This window comes from Sturnus vulgaris, chromosome 1, assembly GCF_052056855.1.
Source record: "Sturnus vulgaris isolate bStuVul1 chromosome 1, bStuVul1.hap1, whole genome shotgun sequence".
Classification (NCBI taxonomy): domain Eukaryota; kingdom Metazoa; phylum Chordata; class Aves; order Passeriformes; family Sturnidae; genus Sturnus; species Sturnus vulgaris.
In genome coordinates, this window is record NC_142243.1 from 154,030,105 (window position 1) to 154,052,751 (window position 22,647).

A 22,647-nucleotide genomic window follows, 5' to 3' on the forward strand; every position below is an offset into this window, starting at 1 on the left:
AGCCATCCAAAAATGCTGTCCCAAACTCATCTTCATCTCTGCAACTCCAGCAGAGGGAATTTCATGCCAGCACGTGCCATTTCCTGACAATTCAATCACTGTCATCCTCATTTTGGTGTGTATTTTTTAACACCCCCTTTGTCATCTGAGGTCACCAAATAAAAACCTGGTCACTTATTTTACAGAATCACAAAACCCTAGAATGGTTTACGTTGGAAGGGGCCTTAAAGATCATCTATTTCCAATCCCCCTGCCACACCAATTTCATTTTTGTACTGTTCAGGCAAACTCAAATCAAGAAAAAAAGGCATTTTGAAGCTGCAGTGGTCAAATGCAATAAAAAGCAAAGGTCTATTTAGTTTAAGGTTATCTCATTGTGTCACTGGCCTTGGCTCATGTTAATAAGTGTTACCACACCATTCAGTCACTTTTGACCCTGCAGTCCAGGTTCCCATTTTCCATGTGAGTTAATTAATTGCCTGGAAATACAAAGGAAATGGAACTTATGCTTGAAATTCCTTGTTTTTTGTTTTGTTTTTGTTTGTTTGGGTTTTTTTTTTTGTTTTTTGGGGTTTTTTTTGCCATATGTTACTCTCTTAGGGGTTTCTAGAAAATTTTCATTTCAGAGAGCACAGATAGGCATTGATGTATATCACAATGACTTATTCAGTGGTGAGATGATATCAGTTAAGAAGAAAAAAAAAACTTGTGAAACACATATTTTCATCTTTCTAACTCACATTTTGTCTCTGCTCGTGCAGTATTTGCTGATTCTAAATGTTATCATCAATTCCCTCCTGTAAAAACATGGCTTTTTTAGTACCTGACAATATTTTTATTTCTCATCATGATTATTTCCCACATGGATATCAGCTTTATCTGGGGCGAGATTGCACATTTCTGCCAGGCTCTATGCCTTAAACATTAAATTTTCCATTGCCCTGCTTGGATTCACTCGTGGTCACTGCACTTGGCTGTGGAAATCCTGACCCAGGAAAAACCTGTGCAAATCCAGGTGCTACCACCACAACACCGACCTGTTGGATCTCTTTTATTCAAAATGAGGAATTTCCACCCAAATTCGAGATCCAGGAGAGTTCAGGATGGCAAAGTCAGTCTCCAACTACAAACAAGGGGCATTCAAATGAAAATGTTTAGGTTATTTAAATGATCTTTTGTACATGAGAGATGTAAATACCCCCAGATTAAAGGCTATATTATACATGTACAGAACAGAATAGTTTATGATCCCAATGTATTTGCTTCTATTTTAGTTTGTTAAAGGGAATCATAGTTGGCATATGAGCTGGTTTGTTGACAGAAGGAGGAAAAAAACATGAAGCTAAGCCAAATCATTCCACCTACAATAATAATTAGCTCCTGTATGAAGAAGTCATTCAGTTTTTATCGTGTTTTTCAGAAATATATTTATATACTGATTAGAAGAACAAGTACCAAACTACTGTTTATCAGCTCATTTGAGCCAGTCATATTATTAATATACTAAAAGTTTAGAGGTCCTGTAATTTAAGTTTTCACATCCTCCATCCTATTTGTGAATCAGATCCAAATCCCATTGAGCACAGGGGCTTTTATTATAGAAACATTGCCAATTGTCGAGATAAAATCCTGCCTCTTGTGAGATTCAAAACCAAATTATTACGTACAAACCTGAGCTTCTCTTGAGCAAAATAATAACAAAACCAGTAATTTTAATTTAGGGGGAAAGAGGCTGGAAGGTGAGACCTGAATTAATCTAAGACAAAAATAAAAAAAAAAAAGAAAGAAAAAATAAAAACTGACATTGAAGAAGGTTTATTTTTGTTGATTTTTTTATCAGAGGTTTTTGGTTCTGTTGGATGAAAATCACAGATGTTTCTGGTCATCCCAGGGTTCCTCTACAGATCAGTCACTGGAGGAACTTGGCAATGAGTGCAGGTGGTCTGCAGGGCACTCTGGAATATGGCAAAGCACACGCAGATGATCTCATCCCATGCCAGAGGAGCCAGGAACTCCCAGGCAGAGCAGGAACTGCTGAGCCAGACCCAGCCAGGGCTGCAGCTGGGAGTCAGTGCCTGACTGAGAGGCTCCCTGGTTTCCTGATGCTTTGAGGGGTCTGTGAGAAGCTGCTGCTGAAGAGAAATTCTTGAGGGGGTTCCACATCCTCAGAGCCCTCCCAAAGGAGCAGTGACCTGTGATGGGCAGAGATGATCAAAGGGAGTGCCTCTCCTGTGAGGAAAGGCTGAGGAGGTTTGGATTATTCAAACTGGAGATGAGAAGGCTCCAGAGAGACCCAATTTCAGCCTTTTAGCTCCTAAAGGGGCTCCAAGAATGCTGGAGAGGGACTTCAAACAGGGGCATGATAGGACAAAGGAGAATGGCTTTAAGCTGAAAGGGAATAGGTTTAGATGGGATATTGGGAAGAAATTCCTCCCTGTGAGAGGGGTGAGGCCACCAAGATGATTGAAGGGATGAGGAAGTTCTCCTATGAGGAGAGGTTGAGAGAATTGGGTTTTTTCAATCTGGGAAAGAGAAGGTTTTGGAATACTTAACTGTGTCCTTCCAGTAACTCAAGGAAGTCTGCAAGAAAGATGGAGAAGGACAATTTACAAGTGACAGGACAAGTGATAATGGCTTTAAGCTGAAAGGGAGTAGGTTTATATTGGGTATTAGGAAGAAATTCTTCCCTGTGAGGGTGGGGAGGCCCTGGCACAGGTTTCCCAGAGAAGCTGGGGCTGCCCCATCCCTGGAAGTGTCCAAGGCCAGGTTGGATGGAGGTCTGAGAAGCCTGGGTTAGTGGAAGATGTCCATGCTCATGGCAGGGGGATGAAACATGATTCCCTTCAAGCTCCCTTCCAACCCAAGCCATTCCATGATTCTGTGATTCTATATTTTCAACTATGGAATGCCCCCTGAGGTGGGACTCTTGTGAGAAACATGTGGGTATGAAAGATCACACAGGCTCTGAGCCTTCTGCTGGTTCTCCAAGACAGATGATATTTGAGAATAAAATATTTTGTTATAGTTTTAGGGAGACTTTAGTTAGGAAAAAGGCATTAACTTGATTAAGTATCCTCTTTTTAAGTGGTTATCCCTTATTTCTGAAAGATCTAAAGATGGCAAGCTCTTCCTTTGTTGAAATAATCGTGGAGTCACAGAATGGCTTGGGTTGGAAGAAAACTTAAAGATCATCTAGTTCCATGGGCAGGGACACCTATTTCATCCATTTATTCTAGGTAAGTCAAAGATCAGCTTAATCATCAGCCACATTTTTACAGGACAGAACTGAAGCAGAGTGGCTGTTTATGTCACTTTTCAGTGCAAAACCTGCCTTGAGAAACCTTTTAACAATACTGAGCCCAAGCCTGGACAAATTAGTTTTAAGAAAAGCCCATTCATGTTGCCCTCAGCAGTCCTGAAATAGCACTTGAAATAAAAATAATGGACTTTTCCTGTCAAAATGTGCTATTACCACATAAAACTCTGCCTTTTCACTTTTTACTCAAGTAGAGAAATTGCATGCAGGGAAGCAGATCTATGAAAGGCCCATTAGCAGCTCAGCAGGCAGCAGATGCTCACCAGAGGTGCAGATCAGTCTCTTTGCAAGGCTGCAGTGAGGTTATCTGTGGGTTAAAGCCTCCAGAGGTGATGGCAAGTGAGACTTTTCCAATGGGTTCTGTCTCTGGGAACAGCCTTCCCTAGCCCAGAAGCTGCTGGGTCTTCACTCCAGTGTGGATGCAACGTGAGATGTGTCTGACTCCAGCCTGGATCAGCAGGAACATCTCTGAACTACATCAAGAAGTGATCTTGGCTCAAATATCAGAGAAGGTTTGAATAGAAACTCTGGGATGAACAATTTGAGAAGGGCAGCAAAGCTGGGGAAGGCTCTAGAGCACAGTTCTGGTGAGGAGGACCTGAAGAAGTTAGGGATGGAGCTCAGCCTGGAGAAAAAGAGACTCAGGGTGACTTTGCTGCTCTCTACAACTCCCTGACAGCAGAGTCTAGCCAAGTTGGTCTCTTCTCCAGGATGAGAGGAAATGGCCTCAAGTTGCTCCAGAAGAGGTTTAGATTAAATATTATGATTTTTTTTGTTTTCTCATGGAAAGGGTTGTAAAGTATTGGAACAGGCTGTCCAGAGAAGTGGTGGACTCATCATCCCTGGATGTGTTAAAATAATGTGTGGATGTGGCCCTTGAATACACAATTCAGTGGTGAACATGGTGGTGGTGCTGCATTGATGTACTTTATGATCTTCAAAGTCTTTTCCAACCTTAATGGTTCCATGATTCTGTGACTGAGAAAATTCTCCTTACTTGGCCATCACAAATAAGGCAACATGAAAACAAAGCAACTTATAAACAATTTTAATACAATGTTTAAAGACCTGAAATATTTTCCCTAATGAAGACATGAAGAAAATTACACACTCTCGCTTTGACAGGAGCAACTCATGTGCCACAATTGTATCTATGATCATTCCTATGGGTCATTAGATTGAAAGAACAAATTAAAACAAGTTCTTCTGAAAAATTCACCCATTGTTAAATAATATATCTTAGCAGAATAAAAGCATTGCATGTTCTGAGTGATATGCTAGCTCCATTTTCAATCAAAAGAATCATTAAAGGCTTGGTTGAAAAGGATGTGTTTTCCTCTGTGGCCACTGGTGCTTTAAACCGTGGAAATGTTAAAATGCTCCTGGCAGATGCTCATTCCTATACAGTAGAAAGAGAAGTGATCTATTGTCTGCTTAATTATTTTTTAATAACAGAGTAAAAATTCATTAGAAATGCTTGAAATTGCAAGAAGTGTATTAGAGTCAATTGACTCACACTGACTTCCATGGGATGAGTGCTGCTGTGGGTCCTTGGTCATGGGGAAATTTGACTTAAACAAAGTACTTAGTCAGAGATAAAATCTCTTCTTAGACAAGCAGATATTTTTGTGCCCCTCACTACAAGAAAGAGTTTGAGGGGCTGGAGCATGTCCAGAGAAGGGAACGGAGCTGGGGAAGGGTCTGGAGAATCAGGAGTGGCTCAAGGAGCTGGAAAGGGGCCCAGCCTGGAGAAAAGGAGTCTCAGGGGGGACCTTGTGGCTCTGCACAACTCCCTGGTGGGAGGATGGAGCCAGGTGGGGATGGGGCTCTGCTCCCAGGGAACAAGGGACAGGATTAGAGGAAACAGCCTCAAATTACTCCAGGGGTAGTTTAGACTGGATATGAGGCAGAATATTTCACTGAAGAGTTTTAAAAAGATTGGAATAGAGTGCCCAGGGAAGTGATGGAGTGTTCCCTGGAAGTGTTCAGAACATGCACTTGAGGCCATGGTGTTGGAACCCAGAAGCCTGGGAGTTTTGAACTTTCTGTGCTTTCTGGCACTGACCCTCAGGAGAACACTGCTTCTGGCTTGAGGCCTTGGAGAAGGTTTCCAAATTTGAGTGATGGAGTTGGAATCACTGGTGTGTAGTTAAATAGAAGTGTGTGATTTCACATGGTGAAGGTTTTGAATTTGGGCTTTTAGAATATAGGTATGGGACAAGATGGAGGTTCTTGGGCATTGTCTCTTTCCTTCTTCTTTCTTCTTTTTTCTTCATGATTTTAGACAGTAGGTTTTGGTTGGATAGAAAATCCTGCAGTGCAGGTCACAGCTGTTTGGTTATTGGGTCAAAAGCATAAATAATAGAAATGTTAGCTCTTAATTGGATAGTTAGGTTTTAAAAGACCTTGTAACTAGCTGAATTCTCCTCCATTTTGCTCACTTTTGGCTGGTAGCTAGAAGGGCTGCAGAACTCTGTACTTTAGATAAGATTTGATAAACAACCAAGTCCAAACACAAGAAAATTCATCTCCTTTGTGTTTTAATCCTGACTCTGAGTGAAGACAGAAGAAAATTAAGACAAGTCACTAATTAGGTGGTGCAGCTAACCAATTGCACCATGGTTTAGTGCTAAACATGGTGCTGTTGGGTTGACATCTGGAATTGATGATTTCAAAGATCTTTTCGAACCTCAATGATTTTGTGACTGTGGTATAACTGAGGAAAAAGAAAAATAAAGAAATAAAACACCCTACGTGCACAAAGTCTTCTTTGAATATAGAGTAAAATCAGCAGCCTGCCAAGCTCAGTAGAAGGAGGGAATCATTATTCAAAGTTAAATTAATTTATTTTTAACCAATTTTTGGAATAAAAGCTTTGAAGTGTCAGTGGATCCAGAGTGATGTGGGAAGCAGGACAGATCAGAAGTGGTTGGCATCTCCTGGACATAGGGAGAGGGTGTTCATAATTCATGGAAAATGCTGAAGGCTGAGATCTAGAACATTCCTAAACAGTGAAATTTTTAAAGATAAGAGACAGCAAATAGTATGTCAGGTGAATACTCAAGAGCATTACCAACCACACTTGTGAAATTTATCTCAAGGTTAGGTTTTTTTTGGGAAAACTTTGGTTTTCAAAGCTTTCACCTTCATTTTAGTCATGGATTGCCAGAGAATTTCACAGAAATGTTGCTTGGAGGACACTCATGGAAGGCATTTAGTGCAGCCTCCTGCCTGAAACAGGACTCTTGCCACCATGAGATCAAGTCACCAATGACTTCTCCCAGTCAAGTCTTGACACTTCTGTGACCTCTCTAGTGAACAGGTTCAGTGCTTTTGTAGTGCAAGAGTTGTTTTGGAGTTTATTGTGGGGCTGTCCAATGATAAGACAATGGGGAAGAGTTTAAAGCTGAAGCAGATTAGGTTTAGATTGGATATTAGGAAGAAATTATTCCCTGTGAGGCTGGTGAGGCCCTGGCACAGGGTACCCAGAGAAGCTGTGGCTGCTCCATCCCTGGAAGTGTCCAAGGCCAGGTTGGATGGAGCTTGGAGCAACCTGGGATAGTGGAAGGTGTCCCTGCCCATGGCAGTGTGGTTGGAACTCGATGATCTTAAGATTTTTAACCATTTGATGATTTTCTTAGTTTAGTGCCATCCTTAAATCTTAAATTTGCTGCACATCCTTAAATTTGGTGAGGTGCCACCACCCAGGACACTGAGGAAGGGGAAGGATGATGTCAGCCCTGAGCTGCCTGACAGACACCCAGCCCTTGATCCCTGTCCTTTGAACAAGGGGATCCAGCCAATTTTCAGCCTACCTGACAGCCTGTTCCTCCAAACGAGGGTGCAGTGGGAGGTGATATCTGAAGTCATATTAAGCACAAGACATGACATTCACCAATCTTCTTTCACCCACCAGCCATCCAATTCTGTCAGAGAAGGCAATTAGGGGTCTCAGTCACACTTTGTCCTTCCTGTTGAACTCCTTGATTTTTCCAGGCAGAAGAATGGCTTGAGTGACTTTATACTTTGTAATATTTTCCTCATTATAATATTTATTGGTTTTGCTGTGTTTTACTTACTTCTAGCGATTTCTTAGAGGATCAGTTTTTTAAGTTATCAGGGATTCCCCACATCACTTAATTTTCAGTCATGTCGACCAGGCTTTGAATGTTGAACAGGATCTCTTAATGATCCTTCTTAATTCTTCAAAACGAGTTTAAAATTCACAGGACATATTTCATCACATGGTCGTTGAAAGCAGGAAAACGCTTACACACGTCCACAAAATGTGTTTTTTTCATGATTTATGATACATTTCAATGTGTTTGCCTGCCATAAACCCCTTCTTTTGCATTTTAGGGTGAAGTTGCCTAATTTAATTTTCTAAGTTCTTTAAAGAAGATAAAAGTGAGGACAGACTTGCTCAGTCAATCTTAATGTGTCTTTTGAAATGTGTTAAAAGTCTGAGTTTTGTGGTTCAACATTAAAGCTTAGAATTGCACTGAAGTTTAGACAGAACATAGGAACAAAAAGAAAACATTTGAATTATTCTGAAAAATGAGTCATATATTTGTATCTTACCTCCAATGACTGTGATAGTCAAACAGGAAATAAATAAATAAACAAACAAAGTTTTATTCAGCAACATAAACTACTTCTGAAATACCCAATGTTTGCTTTTCATGGAACACTGTGTTCTTAACCTAATATATTGATGCTCTTTAAAAAAAAACAAACAGTTTGCTGTTTCAGGATGTCATAAACATTATGAAATAAGTGGGATCAGCAAAAGGATAGAATGAAGTGAAAGATCAAGTGGAGTGTGTTTACATGCCTCAAGAAACATCCACTCAGAAATGATCACATGTTTTTTTCTTCAAAGAACCTCTTTTCCCATTTTTTAAAGTATCGTGGAATTTTATTTATTCACAGCAGCTATGAAAAGCATCTTTTCTTTGTGCAAGCAAACAAGTTCTTGAAGCTGGCAAATACATATTCTATTAAAGTTAAATCCATCATGTCTGTAAGAAAAATAGATTCTGAAATTAATGTTTTATGAAATATCTTAGAGACCTTTTGTTATTTAGAAAAGCGAAGCTTGTAATAATTCAGTGGTCTATTTGAGGGCAATATAAGGTTCACTCTAGGGGAAAACACCTGATGCTTTAACAGAAGCAGTTTTCCCCTAAAATACCTCTTGTAACAAAGCATTGTCCTTATTCTGTGTGCTTTGCCTGGAGCATTGATTAGAACATGTAATTACAGCCAAGTTTTGCTGCAATCATTATTGAAAACAGGCTCCACAGAAGTTGGGACCAATATTTCACGCACAAATATGTGAAGGAGGAAAGGAGGGAGGTACCTGAGGAGCAGCTCTGTAAAATCACCCAGGTGGGTGTGTGGGGTTTGTATCTTGCCATGAACGACTAACAGGAGATAGGACAGGAGGAAATGGCCTCAGATTGATCCAGAGGAGGGTTAGATTGGATCTTAAGAAGCATTTCTTCCCTGAAAGGGTTGTCAGATGTTAGAACATGCTGCCCAAGGCAGTTGTGGTGTCACCATCCCCAGAGGGATTTAAAATGCTCACGGGTGTGGCACCATGGGTTAGTGGTGGCCTTGGCAGTGCTGGGTGAATGGTTGGACTTGGTGATCTTAAAGGACTTCTCCAATCTAAATGATTCTGGGATTCCATTTTAGCACCTTGGCTGCCAGATCAGGAGCACTGGGGCTGTTCCTTACCCAGGCTTAGCTGGGATGAGCCTCTGGGGCTGAACTGGGCAGGGGCTCCTCATCCACTGGAGTTTGTGCACATCAGCTTCGTGAACTGGTGAGAAAAGGATGGAAAGAAAAACCCAGGTTTTTCATGGGAAAACTCTCCTGGGACAAAACAGCCTGGAGAGGTGAGATGAGATGATGCAGCACTTCAGACACTTCAGCTCTCTCTCCAAGTACCTGACTCTCCAGAATATAAAAATAAAACAAGTTTGGAGTAGGAATGAGTTGGTCCGAAATCCTGGAGAAGGAAAACCTGTGGGAAGGGGTTGTTGTGTAACATGACAGAATCATGACAAGAAGAAAACTGCCAACACATGAAAATAAATTTTTTTTTGGTTGTAGATTGACTTCTGAAGAGTCTTCTATGTCCTAGGAAATATTAATGGATTGTGCTACAATGCTCCCCATTTCTTCTGCCTATGTCTCATCTTTTGTCCTGAGCAAACTCCCTGCTGCCTCCTCTGCCTCTGACTTTGACTTATACTGGTTTGTCCAGAGGATTTTCAATCGTTTAAAAAATGCTAATTTTTTTTGGAACAGCTCACTTTTTAGGTGGCTGATGTGAAGTATCCTAAACTGATGCTGGTTTAGGAACATGAGATCTCAAAAGTGATTTACATACTTAGCAATATAATTCCAATTCTTTTATTCCAATTCCAATTAAATTATACTGTTGGGGTTTTTTTTCCCCATTGATGGCTTATCTTAATAGGTACAAATAATTTTTTTTATTTTTTTTATTTTTTTAACAAACAACCTCAACTATTTTACTGGATGCCAAGTTTTCTGTAATAGGTCATGGAAAATAACAGCTCTTGAACATATTTTGTTGGGACTTTTTGGTTTTGGGGTTTTTTTTTTCACTGATTAATGTTTTCCAGACATTTTTCTGGATAAATAAATTTCTGGATAAATAATAAAAATTATAATATCCAAGACGTCTGCAGTATCACAGTCCCTCATTTCCTTCTCCAAGTTGTGTTATTTGTCCTCTGGAATCAATGTCATCTTCTGCTTTCTCCTTCCCTATCTTCCCTTACCCTCTCAAATGCTGAGATATTGTTTCTGCCAGTATTTTCTGAGGTTTGTTTGGTTTTTTAACAATGAAATAAAAGCCTCTGAAATCCCATTTTTTCAACAGTTGTCGTAACTGCCTTCATTAATGATAGTTCTCTTTGTTAGGAGGAGCTGATTTATTTAATTGTATTTGCCAGGAATGTATCTGGAAGAAAAATAAACTGTGAGAAATAGACCTTATCATGCCTTGCACGCCTGAATTTCAAACTGATTTTACTGGAAGCTACATTATGGGGACAAAGCTGAGGCACTGTTGTTCTTCTGCACCTCAAAGACTCAGCAAACCTTGACAATCCTCCAGGAGAAACTCTGGAGCTTAGCAGTGTGTCCATTGAAATTCAAGGAAATGCCTTTCCTTTCCTTTCTGCCTTCAGACTCTGGAGTTCAGAGGAATGTTAGGCAAGCCTTTTGCTTTGAAATGATCTTCCCTTCACAAAGCTGGGAGTCACCTTGGGTGGCCAGACTCAGGCATTCAGCTTCAGCACATAGCTACAGGACATTTGTGTGCTCCAGGAGAAGAGCTGAGCACACTAAAGATATTAAAGATGGTCCCATTTGCTGTCCATTTCTGCTCGGCAGAAACTGAAAATCCCACTGGAAAACAACTTCTCTCTGCTTTAACTTTTAAAAAATACATTTAAAAAGAGTGGCTGGTTAAGAATGTAAGGCTGGTTGGAGGAATCCCAGCAAGGGCTGATACAAAATGAGGCAGAAGCACTGGCAGCAATCTATCCAAGATGAATTTTATCTGGGGTCAATTTCATCAGGATGATCTCCAGAATGAGAGTGGAGTTCAAACATTCCAAATCACCTCTGGCCAATGGACAATGCTGGTGCTGGTGCTGCTGGGTCTTCTGCAACTGAGAGATTCCCATTTCTGTAATAACCTTGGGATTACTGGGAATTGGGAAAGGCAATCTGCCAACAAATATGAGGATGCCATTTTCCAGCTGTGTGCTGGGCTGCATCTAAAACAGAGTGGCCAGCAGCTCTAAGGAAGGAATTCTACCCTTCTACCCTGAAGGTGAAACCCCACCTCGAGCTGTGTCCAGCTCTGGGGCCCCCAGAGAAAGAGAAACCAGTCCAGAAGGGTCATTAAGATGACAGAGGGATGGAGCACCTCTGTTCTGGAGACAGGCTGAGAGATTGGGATTGGTCAGCCTGGAGAGGAGAAGGTTCTGAGGAGACCTCAGAGCCCCTTCAGAGCTGGAAAGAGAATTATTTTTGCACGGGCATGCTGTTACAGAACAAGGGGAAATGGCTTTAAGATGAAAGAGGGAAGATTTCGATGGAATATTAGGAAGAAATTACTGTGTGGGTGGTGAGGCCCTGGCACAGGGTGCCCAGAGAAGCTGTGGCTGCCCCATCCCTGGCAGTGTCCAAGGCCAGGTTGGATGGGGCTTGGAGCAGCCTGGGACAGTGGAAGGTGTCCCTGCCCATGGCAGGGGGTGGAACTGGATGATCTTTAAGGTCCCATCCAAACCAAGCCATTCTCTGATTGACGTCTCCAAAAACACAATCCAAAGTCTTTGGTTTCCCACTTCTCTTCCTCCAGCCCTCTCTTTGCACAAATATCCACCTTGGATGAGCTTTTTCTTCTGGAAAGGAATTTCTGCACTTTTATGGGTAGAGGGTTTGGGCTTAGGAGGAAGAAATGGGTTGTGTTTTCAGCATTACATTGCTTTTAATTCTCATAGGATTTTCTACATGGGAAAACTGCATGGGAGTCTCCTCCAGGGTGGTGGGTAATACATTCTACATTTAGGAACTGATCTAGAGGAATATTAAATTTTCACCACTGACTGAGGAGTATTTGTTCCTGGTTTTACAAACAAGTCTTCAATAGGAAGTTTAAGTCCAAAGTTCAAAATCCCCAAAAGGAGAAAGAAAGCTGGGTTTGAAATTCTGATTTGAACCTTTTAAGTATAACTCTCTATAATTCAATTCTGGTTCCTAAAACATGTACTGCCAATTTCCTATTATTGAAATCAACATTAATTAACGTTGCATTTACCATGTTCTTTGCATTACCATGACTTTCAGCCATGACTTTTATCACTGATAAATTTCAAAATTATCATTCTAAACCTTTAAATACCAAAATTAGTCAGTAAGAAGCTGTACCAGTGCCACGCAAAAAGTGATTCACCTGTTTCACCATGAGTCAAATACAAATAGTTCGGAATTTTTTAATGGAAAAATAATTTCCAGTAACAGTGTTTTATGGGAGAAGGATTCTTGACTAACCCCAGGTGTGGTGTGTCACTGATGCAGCAATGACTAAATTCAGTTATTATTTAAATTTGTATCTTATAGATTCAATATTTGCTCTATTTTCTTTCTAACTGACCACCATGTGGGCTTTGTGTTTCTTCCTGGGCCACATCTACATAATCCAGCACAAGAATTAAAGAAGTTCTCCTGAAATAAATATCCCCATGACCAGACCCCAAGGACCTCCCCCTCCCAGCGAGCTGCTGAGCACAAGATTGGCAGTTCCATTATCTTCTAATTTACTTATTTATTTTATTTAAATTTATCTGGAACCTTGACCAAGATTTATAAAGGTTGTTAGTGTGGCCAAAAGTGAGATGGGTAATGTGCAGTGGGGATGAAGAATAAGCAAAAAGCCAATCAGGAGGTAAAAAAAATCTAAAATCAAATTAAATAAAAATAAAAATTGGCTAGTCCCACTTATGGTGTCTGCAGTGTCCTGCACACCAACACCTCTGTCTAAGTTTGAACCTCCAGAGATATTAATATTGTGCTAATAATAACCAGCTCTGTATCTCTGTGTATTCCACACATGCCTAAGATGTTCATTGCTAATTTGTCTGCAGGAAGGTCTGAAATCCTCTCTGAAGATTTAAGTGTCTTACAAGTTTTATTTTTACATCGAAGTTGCCGAAGGTGAGCCCAGTTTCACCACCCACGCATGCACTGAAAAAAAAAAAAAAGCTTGTAATTTGCTTAGAGAAGGTCCTCCAATCCCCACCCACAGCAGGATGGTATTTTAAATTTTCTCAGAAGAGTTGATCATGGCGAGACCCTTAAATTACCACCTACGTCCACACACCCACGGGTAGATGCACTTGGGTTCTTGTAACGTGGAGCCCTGGAAAATTGACTTTTTGAGAGATCTGGATGTAGGTTTCTTCGTGTTTGTTGACAGAGAAAAGGTGAGAAATACAATTCCGCTTGCAAGCTCTGCACAGGGGAGTTTTCACCACCAGAAAATGGTGTGTTAACACAAGCTGGAGCTCATCTTCAGGTTTGCACACCTGTAACTGTTTTTTCCTTTGGATTCAGCCTGGAAATTAAGTTAATTTTCCATGCTGCTGCTGTCTTATATCCCAGTGATGTTTCAGTCTGTGTAGAGAATATAACTTGTTTATTTGAAAAGGAAAAGAAATCACTCAGATTCATATCGAGACTATTGACAAAGCATTTTATCAGGGGGAAGGTGAGCAAGCAGAGGTCCCTGGAAGAACTGCACCATCCCTTTTTGCCAGGCAGGGATGCAGAGGCACAGGAGGGATGAATGCCATGACTGTTTAATGCTCACCACCTCTTGCCAGGAAAGAGTTAGGAAGAGATGTTAAATCTCCCCATTAGCAGTTTCCTGTCTCAAGTACTCAAGTACTTCTGCATATTTTATCCCCTCCTGTCTCTCTGGGACACTCCAGTCACTCCCTCTCCACTGAGCTCTGATCTGCTCCCAGAATCTGATCCTGTGATGTCTCCACACTCTTTCCCAGCCAGGGATCCTGTTTGGGACCCAGGTCACCTTTTAGGATTCCACACCACAATAAAAGAAGGCTATAAAGCTGTTACAATCATCTAAAGGAGATTAGGAAGATGCTGAAGGATCTGCAGGGGAAGCCATAAGAGAAGTGACTGAGGTGACTTGGTTTGTTGAGCCTGGAGGAGACTGAGTGGAGTCTTCAACATCCTCACAGGGGGAAGCAGAGGGGCAGGAACAGATCTCTGCTCTCTGCTGAACAGTGGCAGGGTCTGGGCTGTGTCAGGAGATGTTTGGGTTGGATGTTAGGAAAAGGTTCTTTCCCCAGAGGGTTGTCCCTTCTCCCCAGAGGAGTGGTCAGAGCACCAATCTGAACTCAAGAAGGGTTTATACAGCACTCTCAGGCTCTCTGTGGGATTCTTGGGGTTGTCCTGTGCAGGGCCAGCATTTGGATTTTGATGATCCTAATGGGCCACTTCAAACTCAGGGGACTCTCTGATCCTAGGAATCACACAACTCTCTGCTCCTAAACAATACAGTTATTTCCCTAGACCTCCAGAGTTGCAGGGATTCTGACCAGAAAGGCCCAATTTCCAAAAGCAAATGAGGTCACTAACATCCCACCTGAGATTCTCAGTGTGCAAAAAGCCAGGGCAGTGAGGGATGTTCAACATCCTTTTAACACTGGCACATTTTGTGTTGGCATTTCAAAATTCATGGTTGGATCTTATGCTCAGAAATGGAAATCACATTATTATTTTTCTTTTAAAAAATCAAACAGGATCATAGAATATCCTGCTTTGGAAGGGACACACAAGGATCATCAAAATCCAACTCCTGGTCCTGCACCTGAAGAGTTACACCATATGCCTGAGATCATTGTCCAAATGCTTTTTGGGATGTGGATGTAATTGAACAGGAGAGACCTTGGCTCTATCAGGACTCATTGCTTTGTTGTACATGTATTACACACCTTTTTTTTTTCACCCCATCTGCTTGCAATTAGAAGCAAAATACTGATTGCGAAAGTATAGAAATGACTATTAAAAAAATGACAATGTGTCCCCAGGCTCTAGAACTGAGATTTGTCCTCATGATGTGGCTCTCAACAATTAGAGTAGTAGAAATGTCAGACACTGAGTGTTTTCCCAGTGGTGGGTGTGCAAAAATGCCCAGAGTTACAGGGAACATCCATGGATGGAGTTCAGCTTCTCTTCTGCACTCCAAGGAGGTCCAAAAAGGCAATCAGAGATGGATGGAGAAAGGAACTTCTTTCGTTGTTGGCAGCAGCTATGGAGAGGAATCTGTGATTCAGGAACTGTCTTTAAGACAGCAATATGCAGTAGCATGAACCTTAAAATTAGAATGTGGTTGGAAGGGACCTTTCACTTGCCAGTTCTGACAGCTCAGGAAGGAGACCTGAACTTTTTGGACAGTCATCTCACTCCAGTGCATCCAGAACAGCCTTGGGGTTCATGGTTCCATGGCTTGGTTGGGGTCCTGTATGTCCACCTCAGTATATCCCTTGCTTAGTCCTTGGTGGCATTCAAGAGCTTGGCCAGGTCGTGCTGGTGAGTGGCATCATGTCACAACATCAATGACAAGGTGTCTGTGAGAACAGACATCCCCATGAGTTGCAGTTAATTGGGTTCTTGCTCTGGGGCTGATTAATGAACCTCCAGGAAGGAGCAGATCTCGTGCTCCAGGACTTGGTGAGCTTAGACAAAAAAACTCAGTGAAGTTTGAAGCCAAAAAGGCTGATACCTTATGAATGCTAAACAAAGAAGTATGAACTCCTCACGGAGGAGGGTTCCTCTCTTCCTCTTCAGAGGAAGAAGTGGGATGATGAAATTGTCTAGGAGTTACTGGTTCTGAGTTGTCAGGCTGGGGCTGAGCGACTGCTGGGCAAATGTGACCTTTCCTTTGCTCCCTGCTCCTCCACATCACTCCTACCTCCTCTGAGGTGACAGAATAATATCTAGCAGCCAGTTTCTCACCTCTGCAGGCTATGACTGACACTGTAAGGAACTGAGGGAATACATCTTGAGGCTTTTTTCCTCTTTTGGTTCAAGTCAGGAACAGCAGATTCCTACCAGCCCCGTGATTCAGAGTCATGGAAATTTTGCTGTGCTTGTTCCTGCTGTGTTCCCCAGTCGTATGAAGTGGCCTCTGGACTAGGAAATGCACAGGATGGTGGAATTTCTCCCATCTGTGGGGAGAAGTGGTAATAGAAGTACCACCTCTCAGTGAAATCAGCCAAATGGATCAGATTTTGACTTGAAGTGGAAAGGGCTGTGGACAGATGCACCTTCTCTTTTCTCTTGGTTTTCCTTTCCATTAATGACAGAAAAAAGGATGCACATAAGCACCCAGCATATGTCTACCTTTCAACTGCTCAATCTGAGCCCACATAATAAATTAGGAAGCTCCAGTTTGGGTATGAGACCTTTTTTGGGGGAGGACACAGGATGTTTGGTGACTCAGAGTATTACTACAACCCCTCTGAGCCTGAGCTAATGCCAAGGAGCATCCAGAAGGGAAATGAAAAGGTGATAACTGCATCCACAATAACCTTCTCTAAATTAGCACTGACCCCTCAGGAAAGAGATCTTGGAGTCACTGCAGATAATGGTTTTATGTGTCATCTCAGTGGTCAGCACAAGCAAAATATGTGAATAAAATCCTAGAATTTACTAGGAAACAGATGGAAAACAGAACTTCTGTTTAAAAGTGCATGTGTACATAAATCCCTGGTGAACCTGAATCTGGGGCACTGTATTGACTTCCATTCATGCTATATTAAAAAAAAAAGCATATGGTAGAGTTAGAAAAGGTAAAAAGAAAGATGATCAGAGATGTGGAGTAGTTTTAATAGGAGGAATGGCAAAATAGTAATTCTCACTGCAGCTGAGAGTCATTCTGTGCACCAGCAGCCATCTACAAAGTGATGACGAGTACGAAAAAGCTGAGTAAGGAAAGGTTATTCATTATTTCTCATACCATGACAACCCAGGGACACTAATGAAGTGATCAGATAGCAGGTTTAAAGCAAACAAAAAGAGCTTCTTTTACACACATCCTGGAACTTGTCATGGGAGTTAGAAATAAAATGTTTTTCAGAAAGGGTTTGGAAAAATCAGGAGTGCAAAGTCTCAGGGACAGCAACTGAAGACCAAACTGTGCTGGTTTTGGCTGAGATACAGTTAATTTTCTTCACAGTAACACAAATGAGCTTATGGTTTGGATTTGTGATGTGAACAGTGAGAGATAATATAGAGATGTTTAGATATTGCTGAGCAACTCTTACACAGCCTTTTCTTCTCCCCACCACACCAGCGAGTGGGCTGGGGGTCCACAAGTGTTTGGGAGGGGACAGAGCCAGGACAGCTGATCCCAAATGACCCAAGGGAGGTTCCAGACCGTGTGACATCATGCTCAGCTTATAAAGGGGTGAAAAGCAGGCAAAGTGGGGGGCATTCCGACTGCTGGAGTTTGCCTTCCCAAGTCACTGCTGTGTGTTCTGGAGACCAGATTTCCTGGGGATGGCTGAACACCTGCCTGCCCATGGAAAATGGGGAATTAATTCCTTGTTTTCCTTTCCTCACTTGTATTTACCTATTAAACTGTCTTTTCTTCATAGCCCTCTCTTTTTCTCACTTTGACCCTTCTGATGCCTTCTCCCACCAGGGCAGAGTGAGTGAGGGGCTGGGTGGCACCCAGGTTGGGGCTGGAAAGGTTCAAGACAACACCAGGCTTGACTGGGAGGTGCTGGACTGAATTTATGGCTGTCATTACTGTTCAGCTGTTAATTGGAAGCCTCTGTGTTTGTCTGAGTGTCTGTTGGAGCCCAGTGCTTGTTAGTGGCTGCTCTTTTCTTCCACTGCTCGCTGTGGTGCTGCTCTGCTCCTCATCTGAATGTGCCGAGAATGCTCTGGTAACAGCAGCAGGGATGTGCCTGCCCTGGCAAGTGGCCAGGGAGTCACTGCTGCTCCTGTGCTGCTTCCCTGGACAGGCTGGACTTCCAGAGTGAGTTCAAGTCAAAGAAAGCATGACCTGTGGATGAGACCATGAGAGAAAAGGACACTCTGAAACATCTGTGCCACAGCAGAGCAGGTTCTTCCTGAAGGGTCTGAGACAGGGGGGCTGTCTGTGCCACACCTCTGAAAGGGTTATGGATAAAAAATAAGTCCAGGCTGGAGAAAGCACATCTCAAAGCATCAATGGTTGTGCATGGGGTCACACTGGAGAGCCTCAAAGTTTGTGGCCATGGATAAGCCCATGATGGAGCATCCTTGGATGGACCTCAGCCTGTGTTGGAACAGGTTTTTGTCCAAAAGGACTGGGGATAAATCTATAGCATGGAGAGATTAGAGCTCATTGGTAAGGTTCCAGCTGGAGCATGTACATTCCTAAAGACTGCAGTCTGTGAAGAAATCCAAGCAGGGTTAAGAGGAGGATAAAGGCAGGTTAAAAGGCAGGAGTTCATTGCAATACTAAACCCTGTCACTTGACTTAAGAGGACCCAGGGTGGGGACTGTAATGGAAATACTTTAAAATTGCTGTAACCTGTGTTCCAGGCTGCATGTTTTTAGGAATTATTCTGGCAGGACCCACCCAAATCAGTGGAGCAGTGAACTGGGTTTGGGGCCCAAAAACTCCACACCACATATCACCTTTCCTTTCCTGGGTGGCCACCATCACAGTTGGAGCCCAAAGTCATGGACTAAGTGAACTCAATGGACATTTATGGATATTTATGGACATTTTGTGGGCATTTTATGAACATTTTACAGGAATGATCCATAGATTAAAGGAATGATATATATGTATTATATAAAATGATGGGAAGGGGGGTGGAGGGTAACACAATGTGTTGGATAATGTTGGGCCTGAGCAGGTTGTAAATGCCATGGAATAACGGGTGGAGAAGGTGTTGCTTTAGATTGTTAATTTCATTTGCTTCACAGTAGCTGATGTGGGGCTATGGTGTGGATTTGTGCAGAGCCCTGCTCTCCTGGACATGGCTGAACTCCTCTCTGGCCATGGGAAGTAAGGAATTAATTCCTTCTCTTGCTCTGCTTGCATGTGTGTGGCTTTTGCTTTAACTTTTAAACTATCTTTATCCCAACCCACAAGTTTTCTCACTTTTGCCTTTCCAATTTTCTACCCCTTCTCACTGGAGAGGAGTAAATGAGCAGCTCTGTGGGGTTTCATTGCTGACTGAGGTTAAACAATGTCACTAATTGAGAATAATCTGGAAAAATCACTGAGAAAAGATAAAATTCCCTTTATACCTTCTTTCTTACTTTCCCCCAAAGTCCCATTATCAGTAGATCTGTGACTGGGCAAGGGAGATTCAGGTCTTGACCATGATGGTAAATTTATAGCAAGGAAACAAATGTTCCTACACTCACCTATAGCCTGGTTTCATTCCAGCAAGGCCTTAGTCAGGAAGTTTAACTTCAGTAATTTCCTGATTAATTTCAGGGCTGGGAACAACTGATCAGACATCAGCTCTCAGAAAAAAATAAAAAGAAATAAACCCACATCTGGAGGCTGTAATGAATCACAGCCTGCCCCCAAATCAACACATTGGGCTGCCATGAAAAAGATGAACACAGTTCTAGGCTGTGTAACCTGCCAGAGATGCTCTGCTCACCCCTGGGAGCTCCTCACTTGGAGGAGATTATATAAATTGGGGCACTCCATTTCCAGAAAGAGTTGTCCTACTTCAAGAATACCTAGTGGGAACCAAAAGAGTAGCCAACAGGGAAAAAACCACCTGTGGGGAAATATTAAAATCATAATCTCCTTCGGAGGGCTGAGCAGAACACGGTAGTGCTGTTTAAATCCATAAAGGGTTGTTTTATCACTGGAGAAGAAATCCAGGGGAAAAGTTTAAGATGCTTTGGGGGAGAGGGGTGTTGGGTTTTTTGAGCAGCTGAGGGAGGTGGAGGGGGCTCAGCCTGGAGAAAAGGAGGCTCAGGAGGGACCTTCTGGTTCTGCACAACTCCCTGACAGGAGAGGGCAGCCAGGTGAGGATCAGGCTCTGCTCCCAGGGAACAAGGGACAGGACAAGAGGAAACAGCCTCAAACTGCACCAGGGAGGTTCAGGTCGGACATCAGGAGGAATTTCTTCATGGAAAGGGTTGTTAAGCATTGGAAGGGGCTGCCCAGGGAGGTGGTGCAGTCCCCATCCCTGGAGGTGTCCAAGGAACTAATGGATGTGGCACTCAGAGCTCTGGGCTGGGTGACAAGGTGAGGATGGGTCAAAAGTTGGACTCAGTTTCAGAGATCTTTTCTAATCTAAATAATTTTGTGATTCTGTGATATCAGGAGAGACTTTTCCAATGGTCAGGACTGCAAAATACTGGGATTAATTGCCTGCAACATCTCCATCACGGGAAGCCTTGGAAAAAAAAAAACAAACCAACAAAAAAAACCCCAAAACAGTTTAAACAAAGATCCATCAACAGTGACCTAGAAATAATGTGTCTTGCTTTGGGACAGGAAAATAAACTATGCAACCTCTTGAGTTCTCTCCCAGACCTATGAATTTGTAATGCTGTCACAAACCTCTCCTGCAGGCTTGATAATTTGTGTGAAAACACTTTGGGTGTCTTGAATTAATTACAGAACCCTTTACTAGATTGTGGATTGGGACTGGCAATGACACTCCAGCAAGGTCCATGAAACAGCTATTTTACCTTTCTATTCCTATGGAGACATCTTCATTTCTCTTCCCTGCAGCATGGTTCAAGAAGAATTTAGGCTTTGCTGGGTTTTTAGGATAGAAACTGGAGGAGCAACACAAATGATTTAATCCTTATTTCTTTAATCACAGCTGGCAGGAGCACAGGGTGCAGTTTCCCTGTCCTGGCTCCTGTTTCTCCACAGCACAGTGGTCAAAGATTTCGTGGTCACCCATGAGGAGCTGATTTGGGGGATTAGGGAGGAGAAGGTTCTGCCACAGAAGTGGTGGCAGAGGTTGCTCAGAGCGTGGGAGGCAGCACAAATGGATGTGTGGATAAATTCAGCCATTGAAGAGCAGGACTGGGCTCTTCCAAACTCTCCAGAGAGGGGATCCAGCCCTGCCCTTCAAGCTTGTGTCCCCATCAAAGCTGGAAGACAAAATCTGCTCTTATTTCGTTTTGCACCATTGAAAATGCCTTTCAGCCCCCCTTTGCCGTGGTGGCACAGGTGTTTGTGGTGCAGGGTTGGAGTGATCTGCCCTCTGTCACACACTGATCACTGCTGCCACCTCCGAGTGACACCTGGGACAGCTTTGGCTCACCTGGTGCCCCTTAAGCCCCTTCAGCTCACACCTGCTGGAGGAGGGAGGAATGAGCAGCACCTTCACATGTCTGCCTTACCACGGGGATGAACATCTCCCAGATGTGTGCCTTGGCTGTAAAGATGTAAATGTCAGCCCTGCTGATGACTGAAATCAGCAAGGAATGGCTTGGAGATGGCTGGGATCAGCCAGGAGATCTGTGTGCTTCATGTAGCTGATATTGCTGGGGCAGTGCCTTGTACACAAAAACTAAGTGAAAAGAATGTCATCTTGTTTATTTATCAGATTATTCCTCAGTGCAGCTGGCAAATATTTGCTGCAGCTTGTAAGGAGCAGTCAGTAAAAATTTCTACAGTGTCTGGAAATTCTCCCTTTCTCAAGCAAAACATCTGGTTGGCCAAAGTTTTTTTTTCCCCTGCTGCTTACAGAGTTTTTGGTGTGATTGTCTGGGATGTTCTCTGTGCATTTTTCGCCAGATGAGCAGATTGTTTACTCTAGTCACTGCCTTCAGCTTGTGTTGTCAGGCAGGGCTGCTGCAGTCCCCTCTCCATGAGTCTGCTGATTCTTCTGTCTTGCATTGGCTTTCTGGCATCACTGAAAGGCAACAGGAAATCTAAGGGAAAACAGATCCCTCAGAAGACCTGCCAGAAAGAGGCTCAGGATTCACTTGGGTGAATCCCAAAGATTCACCAAAAGTGAAATTAAAAAGACTGGAGCACCTCTCTGGTGAGTACAGACTGAGATGTTCAGCCCTGAGAAAAGACAACTGAGAGAGGAATTTATCAATGCCTAAATATCTACAGGGAGGGGTCAGAGAGGAAAAGAGGAACGGGCAGGAACTGATCCCAGGAATTTCCATCTGGTCCTGAGGCTGAGCTTCTTCCCTGTGCAGTGACCAAGCACTGAACAGATCCCAGAGAGAGTGTGGAGTCTCCCTCCCTGGAGATATTCCAGAACCCTCTGGTGACATAATCCTGTTCTCTGGGATGGCCCTGCTGGAGCAGAGGTTGAACCAGATGACCCCACTGAGCTCCTTCCATCCTGTGATTCTGTGAAAACCCATTTATGAGCTGCTTGGCTTTGTACTGGAATAAATCCCCACAGCAGTTCCTCTACGTCCTTCTCTATCCCTTTCCTCCAGACTGTGTGAAAACACTCCAAAAACTGAACGAGGACCACCCAGATGCTCTGTGTGGAATTTTTCAAGCTGTGACATCGGATACAACCCGAGGCCTCTCGGTGCTGCAGCACCAGACACAGCAACTTGTGTTTCCACTGCACAGGAATGGGGAAGGAGATCATTTCAGCACAGCTGTTGTTGGCTCTTGGTCTCTGACAGCCTGGGATGGGTTCTCATCCAAAATGTACCCCATACTGTATTTTAATTAAACTGAACAAACAAACCAATCACGAAGCCATCCAGCAGAGCTAACTTTGCTT